The sequence below is a fragment of the Pongo abelii genome, chromosome 3, assembly GCF_028885655.2.
Source record: "Pongo abelii isolate AG06213 chromosome 3, NHGRI_mPonAbe1-v2.0_pri, whole genome shotgun sequence".
In the NCBI taxonomy this organism is placed as follows: Eukaryota; Metazoa; Chordata; class Mammalia; order Primates; family Hominidae; genus Pongo; species Pongo abelii.
In genome coordinates, this window is record NC_071988.2 from 50,705,154 (window position 1) to 50,718,488 (window position 13,335).

Here is a 13,335-nt window from a genome sequence, read left to right on the forward strand (position 1 = left end):
TATTCAGGACTATCATGAGTCAATAAAGTAATAATTTACCTGTTTCTCAAAAAAATTCAAGAAATTATTTTATTATGTTTGGGTGAATTTTTAAAATTTATAACATTTTGTTGAAGAGGAAACAGAAAAATATTCAACGTGCAATGCAGATCTACAGAGGCTTCATTCTTCTTTCCTTTTTGGTATATGAAAATTTATTACTACTATGTTTCACCATCAAATTCATAATCTTAGTCTTTCTTTGTTGCCTTTGTTTAGGACAAAAACAGAGACAATGGCTACTTTGACAACCTTGAAGTGGATTCCAGGAATATCAATAATAGCATGATCTTTTCAATCAAATTCCCTAACCAGAACTTAATTGTTTTCCTCAATAATGTTCAAGCAACCATCATTGGGTTACAACAGATGTGATTTTCTTGCTGTTCTTGATCAGCTGGACCCTGAAACACTTCCAGAAGGCAGAGTTTTGCTGTTTGGCTTCAAATTCTACTTTTTCCAGCATAATCCCCTTTGCATTTGAAGCACCTTCAAAACTGTTGGCCTTCAGGGCTGTGCCCAAATAAACTTCCCTGTACTGTTTATGACATTTCTTGTCTCATCAGTGACTACGGAGCTTCCTGGCAGTATGAAGTCCAGGGCCCTTACTCATCCTGCCAGTGCCCTGGGCCTAAACAAAAGAGCTCATTCCTCTCTTTGACTTCCAGGAAATGTAGAAATAATGAGGTCCAGATTTGCTTATCTGAGCCCACTGATAACAAGAAGTAACTCTCCACATGCAAGTAGTTCACATAGTTGATAAATAACAGCTTTGAAAACAACACCAATAGGTTCCAAGTTGATTGTTCTTCCACATAAAGACTGAGTAATCATCTAAAATATACTGATATATGTTAGTCATTGGCATGTTGCAAACATTATCTTCTTCATATATATACATGTGTGTTTGTGTGTGTGTGTGGGACACAATCTTTTAGAGATTACAATTTGTTATTGTCCTAAAACTATTTTATGTTTTTAGAAGTTTATTTATTTTTTAAAGCTCACAGAAGACTAATTCTTAGACATCAGGTATCTCTTAAAAATCACGTAATTAAAGTAGTAATCAAAAACATGTTTTCTCCCAAATTGCATGTTTTCTCCCAAATACAGCTGAGTAAAGATATTCATACAAAATTGGCCACAATACTTTGAGAATTATCAATTATCAAAATATGCAATAAAAAAATTATTTTGAACATACTTTGGACAAAAATAGACGTAATGAGTGTTGAATTTGCAGTACACACTTTACCTGCATTACCTCATATAACCCAAACAACATCCTCCAACATATGTATCTGGGGAAACAGAAGACCAGAAAATAACTCAATTCCTTAACCTCACATGGATGGTTAATAATGAAATGGATTTTGAAATAATTGCTACTAGGTGCCAGATTTTAACAATTTTCTACAGATGGATAATCTAATATAAAAATGTTGATTACACAAGGTAAATGATGATTATATTTGATGTCAATAGAATGTACATGAGTTTCCTTTTTTAACTATTGATTTACCATGTACCTTGTAAGTAAGAGATTAGTAGTTATCTAAATTGGTACAACAATAGCTATTCTTAGGTAAGAAATGTATAAGAAAAGTGAGGCCAAGAGAGGGAAAGGAAATCTATTTAAGGATTTCAAAAGGAACAGTATTCATAGATTGGTTTTACCTTCTAGCCTCTGTTGTTAATATTTTTTCATTTCTCTTTTATACTGCTATTCATTGATTCCTTAAACTCTTGTTTGCTACTCAAACAATCTGTGGGCCAAGTGATGTGTGGAATAGCAGTATCAGTGTCAACTGGGAGCTAGCTAGAAATGCAGACTCTTAAACCCCACCCCAGGAGCAACCTAAATTAGAATCTATGTTTCTACAAGATCTGAGGTAACTTATACTAACCTTGATGGTTGAGAAATGCACTCTACAGCATATTGATTTCCAGTGTATGATTATGCAACTAATAGGTCATAGTTTAGATAGGAGATCACTTCTTTCTTTCTTCCTTCCACCAAAGGAACAATGTATGGATGGGACAATAACTCAATTTTTTCCACAGGAAGAGTCAGTCCATACTTGATCTTTAGTGTCATACCCAGTTTATGTGGTTCACTGGTTACTCTTTAAAAGCCAAGCCTCCATCATTCTCCAGATGAATGGTTCTTTCCAGATTCATTTCCTGAGGACCTTTGGAAGATGCTGCCAAAATTCCATTTACAGCACATCTGTGCAGCTGCAGTTCAATCATTATTGATTGCAGCTGTTAGTGAAGTGACTGAAATCAATGACTTAAATCTTCCAAAACCAGAGTGTATAATTTACCCCTCAAATTATTAATATGCCTTCTAAAGATAGTAGTTTTAACACAATGCTCACATTTTTCTTTTTAACATTTTATCTCTCATATGAAAAAGTTATGTTTATCTCAGATATTTTGATTTAAGGGTAATCATTTTTTGTAAACTAAAATTATGTTAAATTTAAAAAATGAAATATCTTAAACTTTACATTCTTGTAAAATATATACTTTTACTTTACTTTCTTGACCTGAATACAATATTCATCCAGGACAAGTCTAACCATTTAAATTGACTGTTTATTCTTTATACACATTATGAAATTTATATAGCCTTCTATTATAAAACCAATAGGAAAACCTTAACATATATCCCCGAAACATATCTCAGTCATTAATATTATTTTGCATTTTCACTTCCAGTGGAAAATGAAATAAACTCTTCAAACTTAAATAGAAAAAGCAAAAGATGATATTTTGAAGAAAGTGCCTGAGAATAGCACCAATAAAAATCTGCCCATTTGAAAAAACTGATCATTCCATGATTTTGGACATGAAAAACAAAAAAACTTAGTTTCACAAATGAGTCAATTAAATTGGAAAAATATATACACAGAGATCAATAACAGAAAAATAAAGTTGATTTGGAGAAAGCAGTCCCTGAAATGCTCTGTTAACATACTATTTAAGTTGGTGCAATATACAAAGTTATTCATAAAGAGTAGTAATAGGAAATATTTGATTAAAGACAAATGGACATATAAGCAAATAATATAATTAGAAATTTTACACATACTTTAAAAATTTAACATTTACCTTAATGAGTTGAAATCTGGAAGTAAAATGACTCCAGTACCATAAAAATAAAATATTAATATAATGTTAATTGCATATACAAAATGTTATCTAATTAGCATTTTAAATGAAATCAGAATAACTCACATCTGTTGTTAAATTAAAATCTCTTCAAATTTGCTTTCAAAAAAATGAGAAAAGGAAATTAACAAATGAGGCACCATACTAGATTATTTAAATGCAGCCTCAATTAATTTTCTCACTTATTCTTTGCACTGGATATTACTACAGAACTTAATAGAAAAGAAAAGAGAAACTCAAGCAGTAGATCATGTGGTTAAACTCAGTTGGTACAGAAGTTTCAAGTTTTGAAGATAAATGTGATTTAAAAATGTATCTTCGATGCCCTATGAAATGTGGCAATTCATAAATACATAAACAAATGTTTTTCCTTCAGATGTTTTATTCTTTTTGCTCAGGATGGCTTTGGCTATCCTTGGTCTTTTGTTGTTCTGTATAAATTTTTGATTTTTTTTTCTATTTCTATGAAGAATGTCATTGATATTTTGATAATTGCACTGAATCTGTAGTTTGTTTTGAATAGTATGGATATTATAACAACATTGAATCTTCCAATCCATGAACATGGGATATCTTTCCATTTTTGGGTATCCTTTTCAATTTCTTGTATCAGTGTTTTATAGCTTTTCTTGTAGAGATCTTTAACATCCTTAGTTAATCCCTAAGTATCTGATTTTATTTGTACTTATCATAAATGGGATTACTTTATTGATCTCTTTTTCAGATTGTTCACTGTTGGTACATAGAGATGCTACTAATTTTTGTATGTTGATTTTGTATCCTGTGACTTTACTGAATTTGTTTATAAGTTCTAACAGTATTCTCTGGTGAAGTCTTTAGGTTTTTCCAAATATAAGATTAATTTATCTGTGAACAAGGAAAGTTTAACTTCTTCCTTTCCAATTTTGGAAGTCTGTTTTCTTTCTCTTGTTCAATTGCTTTAGCTAGGACTTCTAGTACTATGTTCAATAACAGGAATATAATTGGGCATACTTGTTGTGTTCCAGATCATAGAGGAAAGAATGTCAATTTTTTAATTCAGTATGATACTAGCTACGTATCTGTTATTATACAGCTTTTCTTGTGTTGAAGCATTTTCATTCTATACCTAGCTTTTTGAGGATTTTTGTCATGAAGAGATGTTGAATTTTATAAAATACTTTTTTGGCATCAGTTGAAATGATCATATGATGTTTGTCCTTCATTTTATTAATATAATGTATTACATTGATTGAATTGCATATGTTGAATCATAATTGCAACCCTAGAATAAACCCCACTTGAGGAGTGTGGATGATCTTTTTAATGTGTTGTTAAATTCGGTTTGTTAGTATTTTATTGAGAACTTTTGTGTCAATGTTCATTAGGGATATTGGCCTGTAGTTTTCCTTTTTTGATATGTCTTGTCTAGTTTTGGTATCAAGGCAAGACTGGTTTCATACAATAAATTAAGAAGTGTTCCTGTCTCCTCTATTCTTCAGAATAATTTGGGTAGGATTGCTATTAATTCTTTCTTCAAATGTTGGTTAAAATTTAACAATTAAGCCATCAAGTCCCTGGCTTTTTTTTTTTTTTTTTTTTTCTGTGAGACGTTATTATGCTTTGATCTCATTATTTGCTGTTGGTCTATTCAGTTTCTGGTTTTCTCATGGTTTAATTTTTGTAGGTTGTATGTGTCTAGAATTTTATCATTTCTTCTAGGTTTTCCAATTTATTGGCATACAGGTATGCATAGTAGTTTCTAACGATCCTTTAGAAAGGATCCGCAGCATCAGTTGTAAGTTATCCCTGTTCATCTCAGATTTTATTTTTTGAGGACTCCCTTATTTTTTTCTTAGTCTGGATATAAGTCTGTTAATTTTATTTATATTTTCAAAGCACCAACTATTTGTTTCATTAATCTTTCATATTTTTTTCAGTTCAATTTCATTTACTTTTGCTCTGATTACTATTAATTCTTTTCTTCTACTAATTTGAGTTTTGATTTTTTCTTGCTTTTCTAGTTCTTTAAGGTTCATTGTTAAGTTGTTTATTTGAAATTTTTCTACTTTTTTGATGTAGGTGGTTATTGCTATAAATTTTGCTTTTAGCATTGCTTTAGCTGAATCCCATACGTTTTGTTATGTTTTGTTTCCATTTGCATTTATTTCCATTTTTTTCAATTTATTTTTTAATTTCTTCATTGTTTCACTGGCTGTTCAGGAGCATATTTTCTAATCTCCATGTGTTTGGATGGTTTCCAAATGTCCTCTTGTTACTGATTTTAGTTTTACTTCATTGTAGTCTGGGAGGAATGATGTGATTTATTTATTTCTTCAGTTTGAATTTTTTAAGACTTGTTTTGTGGCCTAACATAGTCTATCCTTGTTAGTGATCCATATGCTAAGGAGAAGAATGAATCCGATGCTCTCAGGTGTTGAAGTCTCCAGCTGTTATTGTATTGGTGTCTAACTCTCTCTTTATTTCAAATACCTGGGTGCTCCATTTTTGAGTGCATAATTATTCTATTCACAATTGTTATATTCTCTTGATGAATCAATTCGTTTATCATTACGTAATAATTTCTTTTTTTTTTTAACAGTTTTTGTCTTGAAATCTCTTATCTGATATAAGCTATCACTATCGCTATAAGGTTGAAGTACATCTGCTCCTGCTCCTTTTTTTTTTTTTTTTTTGCTTTTCATTTCCATGGAATATTTTTTTTTCCATTCCTTTTGTTTCAGTCTCTGTATTTCTTTATAGGTGAAGTGTATTTGTTGTAGGCAACAGATTATTCCATCTGTTTTCTAAATGCATTCAGTCACTCTATGTGTTTTGATTAAAGTGTTTAGTTCATTTACATCCAATGTTATTATTGATTAGTAAGGAATTACTACTTCCATTTTGCTATTTTTTTTCTAGTTGTTCTGTGGGCTACTCTTCCTTCTTTCTTTCCTACTTGTTTTCCTTTCAGTGAAGGTGATTTTCTCTGGTGGTATGTTTTACTTTCTTTCTTTTGTTTTTACTGTATCTGTTGCTATGTTTTTAGATGTGAGGCTACACTAAGTCTTGCAAGTAACATCTTATATCTCATTACTTTAAACTGATGACAACTTAACTCTGATTGCAGGAAAAAAGATAAAAATTAATAAAAGCTCTGAACTGTAATTTCATCCCTCCTGCTTTTTAACTTTTTTTATTTCGATTTATAACTTATCATACCATATATACCTTAAAATTGTGGTAGTTATTAATTTTTTAGGTTTTTCATTTGGTCTTCCTTCTCAAGATGTGAGTAGTTTACACACTACATTACAGTGCTATAATATTCTGTGTTTGTCTGTATGCGTACTGTTACTAGTGAGTTTTGTACCTTCAGATGACATCTTATTGCTCCTTAACACTCTTTTCTTCCAGATTAAATAACTATCTTTAACATTTTTTGTAGGATTGTTCTAGTGTTGACAAAATCCCTCAGATTTTGTTTGACAAAGACTTTATTTCTCTTTCCTGTTTTAAGGATATTTTTGCTGGATATAATGTCATAGGATAAAAGCCTTTTTTGCTTCAGTAATTTAAATACATAACATCAGTCTCTCCTGGTTGTAAGGTTTACACTGAGAAATTTGCTGCCAAACAAAGTGGAGCTCTCTTATATGTCATTTTTCTCTTTTCTTTTGCTACTTTTAGGAATCTTTTTAAATCTCAGACCTTTGGGAATTTGATTATTAAATGTCTTGAGGTAGTCTTACTTGGGTTAAATCTGTTTGGTGTTTTATAACCTTCTTGTACTTGAATATTGATATGTTTTTTTAAGTTTGAATAGTTCTCTGATATTACCTTTTGGAGTAAACTTTCTACCCAGTCTCTCTCTCTCTACTACCTCTTTTAGAGCAATAATTCATAGATTTGCCTTTTTGAAGCTGTTTTCTATTTTCTAGATCACATAGGCATGCTTCATTATTTTTTACTCTTTTTTCTTTTGACTCTTCTGTGTATTTTCAACTAGTCTCTCTTCAAACACACTATTTCTTTTTTCTGTTTGATAAGTTCTGCTGTTCATAGACGGATGCATTCTTCAGTTTATCAATTCAATTTTTCAGCTCCAAAATTTCTGCTTGATTCTTTTTAAATATTTCATCTTCTTTGTTAAATTTATGTGATAGAATTCCAAATTCCTTTTTTTGTGTTGGTTTTATTTCACTTCCTTAAAACAGGTATGTTGAATTCTTTATCTGAAAGTAATATCTCTATCACTCCAGAATTGGACAGTGGTGCCTTATTTAGTGTTTGGTGGGTGATTTTTTTCTGAGCTGGTCTTGATGCCTGTGGATGTTCACCAGTGTTTGGGCATTGAAGATTTATACATTTATTCTAATCTTCACAGTCTGGGCTGATGTGTACCCATCTTTCTTGAGAAAGCTTTCCAAGTGTTCAAAGGGAATTGAGTGTTATGAAATAAGTTTTTGGTCACTGCAGCCATATGTTCATTAGGGAACACTCCAAGCCCAGTAACACTGTTACTTTGCAGATTTGTAGAAGTACCAGCCTTGGCAATCTTGGGTAATATCTGGAAGAATTGTCTGGATTGCCAGAGAGGAGTCTCTTGTTTTTTCCCCCTACTTTCTCACAAACAAATGAAGTCTCACTCTCCATGCTAAGCTCCCTGGAGTTTGTGGAGGGATGACAAAAGCACTCCTGTGGCCACCTCCTCTAGGAATGTGCTGGGTCACACCCAAGGGTAGCACAATACTAGGCCTTGCCGAAGACTGTGGTGGCTGCTGCCTGGCCACTGCTGATGTTTATTCAAGGACCAAGGGCTCTTTAGTCAGCATGTGGTGAATTCTAAAAGGACATGGACCTTCTCATCAGGGCAGTGGCTTCCCTTCTTGCCCAAGGCGGGTCTAGAAATGTCATCTGGGAGCAATGGTATAAAATGGGGGCTTCAGGACTCTGCTTCATGCTTTGTTTTACTTTGGATGAGCTGGTATCCATGTTACAGGACCATGCTCTTTACTCGTCCCTTTCCTCCCAGAGCTGAAAGCTGCAGTGCCTAGCATTGGGGAAGGTAATAAAGACACTCCCTTGGCCACCCCAGTGCTGTCTCTCTTGGTCATGTGCACAAATCCACTGGGTCTGAGCCCAGCACATCACCAGGACTTGCTCAGGAATTGAAATCCTTGTGGTCTAGACTGTCTTTCCTGTTTACTTAGGACCCCAGGGCACTTTCGCTCACAGTAGTGGGGCTAGCCAGAACTTGGGTTGAGACCTCTGATTAAGGATGGTCTAAATGATCCCTACATAGGCACTTGCCAAATTCAGCCCTATCTTGCTTTCTGCTGTTATAGGACAGCAGTGAGTTCCAATGCAAAGACGCACAATCACTTTGCTCTCCCTTTTCCAAGTGCACAGAATTTCTGTCTCTGTCATTGTGCACTGCCCAGGGATAATGGAGGTGTGGTGTCAGCAATTCAAGACTGCCTTACTACCCTCTTCAGTTTCTCTTTCCTTGATAAGATGTTAAAACCAGGTACTGTGATTACTTATCTGAGTTTTGGTTCTTATGAAGGTGCTTTTTGTGAGGAAAGTTGTTCAGTTTGGTGTTCAGTTTTGTGATCACTAGAAAGTTCTATTCAGCCATCTTGTTCTGTCTCCTTCTTAGTTTCTTCTTTAAAAACACTCTTTATTTGGCTTTAAGGATACAATAATTTCCTTCTCCTCTGCCTGTTGCTCTTTCTCAGTCTCCTTGGCTTGTTCCTTCACATCTTGCCAACTGCTGAACACTGAAATAACTTGAAATCTTCTCTATCCGTATTCACTCCTTTAATAATTTATTCTGTTTCTTTCTTTTAAATAACATGTATAGTTGATGAATTACTTATTTATAACTTCAGCTTTGAAATTCTGAATAATATACCCAAGTACATATTTGTTATCTCTACTTAGAAACTGAATAGATGTTCTAAATTTAATAGGTCTGTAATAAAAACTGTTAGAATATTTCCCTTTGGAAACCTGCTCCTTCTGTAATCTTCTCTATTACAGGAAATGGAAACCCTACTATTCCCAGTGGCTTAAACTAAAAACCTTGAAGTCATCCTTAACTCTTTCCCTTCTCTCTCACCTCCACATTCAATTTTTTTCTGCAAATTCTTTTTTTTTTTGCCTTCAAAACCATACACAGCATTACTTGTCATTACCTCCAGTTCTGTGAATTCCAATTCTAGATAAAATGATCACCACCAATTGTCTATTAACTGTTCTTCATTCTTTGGCATTTCTTTCCATCCTACAGCTTGTTTTCAAAACAAAAGCTAAAGAATTTTTTTTTAATCAAATATTATTATGTCACTTCTTTGCTTGATTCTCTTCATTGGGTTTTTATCTCATTCAACCTTCAGAGTCTTCACAATTGCCCTGAGGATATATACAGTCAGCCTTAGTTGTTCTTTGAGCATACCAGGAATTTCCTAGCCACAGGACCATTTCCTAGCTTTTCCTTCTGTGTTGAAAGGCTCTATACATATCCTTCATGAGTATGTTTAAATAGAATAAAGATGGGAGAGGGAAAATTTAAAGCAGCTGGACTAGGATTCATTCACTAATTTCATAAAGTGGGGACAGCACTAGGTGAAATAAAAAATCAACTGTAGATGCATTATATTTGGTCATGAGCAGAATTTATTTATAGAATTTCTTAGGAAGATAACCCTGGCTAAAGGGTTATATATAGTTAATAAACTGAAATACATGTATAGATGAGGCATGCCTTTCTGAAGCATGTCGTGTGTTATAGCATTCATTCATGTATAAAATGGAGATGGTTGAGGTTGATAACGTAAATGTTCCCTCCTGGATGAAATGACCCATGACCCACAAATCTCATTACAGACCTTATAATTTATCTAGGTGATGAGTTTATGTCTTACCTGGGAAGGTAGGAACTGTAGTCATCCTCAACGTAACCAATCTCTCTACTCCGTATGAACTTCCTAATTACATATATCCTTAAAATTATTAGAAAGCTTGATACCTCATTTGTGTGAGTATGAGTTGACAAGCCAATCCTTATAATAGCTAAATAATATAATTTGTAAGGTGTTTTCTGAACACGTTATTTAAAAGTTCATCCCTTCTTCATGCTTTCCTTATTACCAGCCTTATGCTTTATTGTGATTGTGACTCTTTCTTCTCCTGTACTTGACATCACTTTATTGATTTTTGTAGTTATTATTTTTGATGTCCCTATTATCCCAATGAAGTATAAATTGAGAGGGCCGAATTTCTGTTTTGTTCAAAATTCTATCTCTGCTGCCTAGAATAGTGTTTTGCACATAATATGTGCTTAGATATTTTTTCCTTTCTTAAATGACTGAATGAAAATGCCACATGACTACTCAAGTTGCCTTGTGGTCTAAATTGACTATTGTTATTCTAATCATCATATCAATGTTCTAGGCCTGAAAAAGAACAAGAAAAAATGATAGAATAGGCTTTGCCCAATTCCTGTTTTCACTTGAACTTGAAGGAACTTCCCCAAAAATTTTACAAAAAAAAAAAAGCATCCACTTTCATAATATTGGTCACTCCTAAAAATAAATGGCATCAATATTTTCTCTCCATGAATCCAGACTAGACTTGTGATTGTAGCAGAAGTAGTCCCAAGTAAACTCCACATCTGCTCACAACAGGCAATACAATGTGTTTCTAGTTCCTTTGGTACCTCCACTCTTGTAGCCCAGTTACCATATCGTGAGGAAGCCCAAGCTGCACAGAGGTCATGTGTAGATTTGTGACAACAGCTTTTGCTGATATCTAAGTTGAAAGCTAGGGTTAAACACAAGCTATGTGAGTGAAACTCCTACAGATAATAAGAACCTCAGCACTGGGTCTTCCTACATAAGGCTCCAGACCGTACAGAACAAAGGCAAGACACCCTCACTGTACCTTATTTGAGTTAATGGCCCTCAGAATCCACAAACCTAATAAAATTGATGTTTCATGCAAGTAAGTTTTGGAGCGGTTTGCTACGGAGCAATAGGCATCTGGAACATGGATATTAAATTAGTATTTTGGCTTTCAAACATAATCTAGGCTTTGTTATTAATTGCTCAACTAACATTCTGCCACAATTCCCTTTATCTTATTGCTCTTTTAAGAATATGATTATAATTTCAGCTTTATAATAATAGGTATAGAAATAATAAAACTATTAAGACCTTTCATATTAGAATTGTAATTATCTTATCTTTATGTGTTTTGACTGGGCATGTAATTGTTTCTTAAAAATCCTCTTTTTTCAGTATTCCATTCTCTGCTCTATCCTAGCCATTAGTATTGCATGCTGCCCAGGAGTCTAATGTCCCTGATTCTCAATACTTTTATGAAACATGGGTTTTTTTCTCCTCTGCAAGATTTTCTAAAATATTTTCTTTACATCCTCAGTGTTACTAAATTTCATTACATTTTGTCTCAGCATGAGAGTTTTTTAATTTATTTAACTGAGCACTCGGCAGACACTGTTAATCTTGAAAATATGTTTTATTTCTGTACTTTGGAATAATATACTTCTTTGGTAATTTCTCTCCTACTATTTTATTTGTGTTCTCTTTAAGGAGCTCTTATTATTAAAATGTTAGGCTGCATAGGTTATCTTCTAGTTTTCTTTTTCTCTTTTATATCAACTTTCTGAAATGTGTTCTCAATTTTATTTCAAAATGTTCTTTTTCCTCTGTGTTTTTGTACTTCTTTTTTTCAAAATAAGTATGTGTGCATTTTCTGTAGTTTTTTCCTTTCATGATACATTTTTTTTTTCTTTGAATGTCTCATAGTTTTGGCTGTGTCCTTATATAAAAGTTAGATAATTAAAGTAAAAGCACCTACTACACCATGTAAATGGATTTTCTAGGGCAGAATTTTAGTTTTCTGGAGTTTCAAATCGTCTTTTTAATATTCTTTCTTTTATTTTTAATGAACAGATAATTATGTATATATTTATCGGGTACAATGTGATGTTTTGATACATGTATACATTGTGGAATTATTAGATCAAGGTAATTAACATCTTCACTCTTTGTTATATTCTTAATAAGGCAGGAAGCTTATGTGTTCTTTGTAATATCTCTTAATTCTCTTACCTCCTTAATTATGAATTGTTTTTACTTATCCTCTGATTCATATAAAGTTTATAATGAGAAAATAACAGTTGCTAGACTTTTGCATATATGAGATGGGAAGGAGAACACTTAGGAGCTTAAAATAGAAAAGTTATATTCTTAGCTGCCCCTCTCAGTTATTCATGTGGATTTTGCTCTTCTAGTTCCTTCTTCAATACTATGATTTTGCAGATTCTGTATTAGTAGTAGTATTAGTATTCTCTCCAAAACTCCTCTTAGAGATATGACTCCCACTTTTACTACTGTCTTCTTTGTGTATTCCTTGTTTTTTTTTTTCAGATCCTTCATCAGGCAATCTGATCCATTTTCTCCTTTCCTCATATTTCAAAGTATATTATCTTAATTTTTTAACATCCTTGACATTCTTATGTATCAATGAGGTTTACAAAAAAAAAAAGTCTGAGAAATGTTTTTGATCAGACCTCCCTCCCAGCCGAGTAGGTCCAGTGGTCCTTTTCTTTGTCCCTTTATTCTAATCTTAGAACGGAGCAACTTTCAGTAATAACAAGACCAAAGACTGATGACAGAAAAGTAGGTGCTTATCCTGTAGTTTTTTTATACAATTTGACATGGGAAATAATTTTTATTAGCTTTTTCTATTGTTGTTTTCTCATTTGTTTGGTTCAGTTTTGTTTTCGTTGTTTGGCGAGGGCATAAAGTGCTGGTTGAGATTGACCAGATTTTTCTACATTTAAACACAGTTGGGAAATGACCATGTCCTACTAAAAACTCACCGAAAGATGTACTATACCTAGATAACTGGTAAAAGAAATTTACAAAACCATCAAACAAGGCAGCAACTCACACAAAAAAATTTATAGACAAGATATGTGGAGATATTAGCATTTAAATGGATTAGGTACACTTGACTACAATATAAAAAGGCATTAATGTGAAGAGGCAGCATTTGTGTGGGAGATCAAGATTTGCTATGTGCAGGAGGGAAAGAAAATGCAGTTAGTTT

The 13,335-nt window shown here is 33.0% G+C and overlaps 1 pseudogene; it reads right to left on the reverse strand.

Annotated features, from left to right (window-relative positions):
- Window positions 1-222: 222 nt before the first annotated feature.
- On the reverse strand, window positions 223-652 carry LOC129059154 (small ribosomal subunit protein uS12-like; annotated as a pseudogene).
- Window positions 653-13,335: the final 12,683 nt, after the last annotated feature.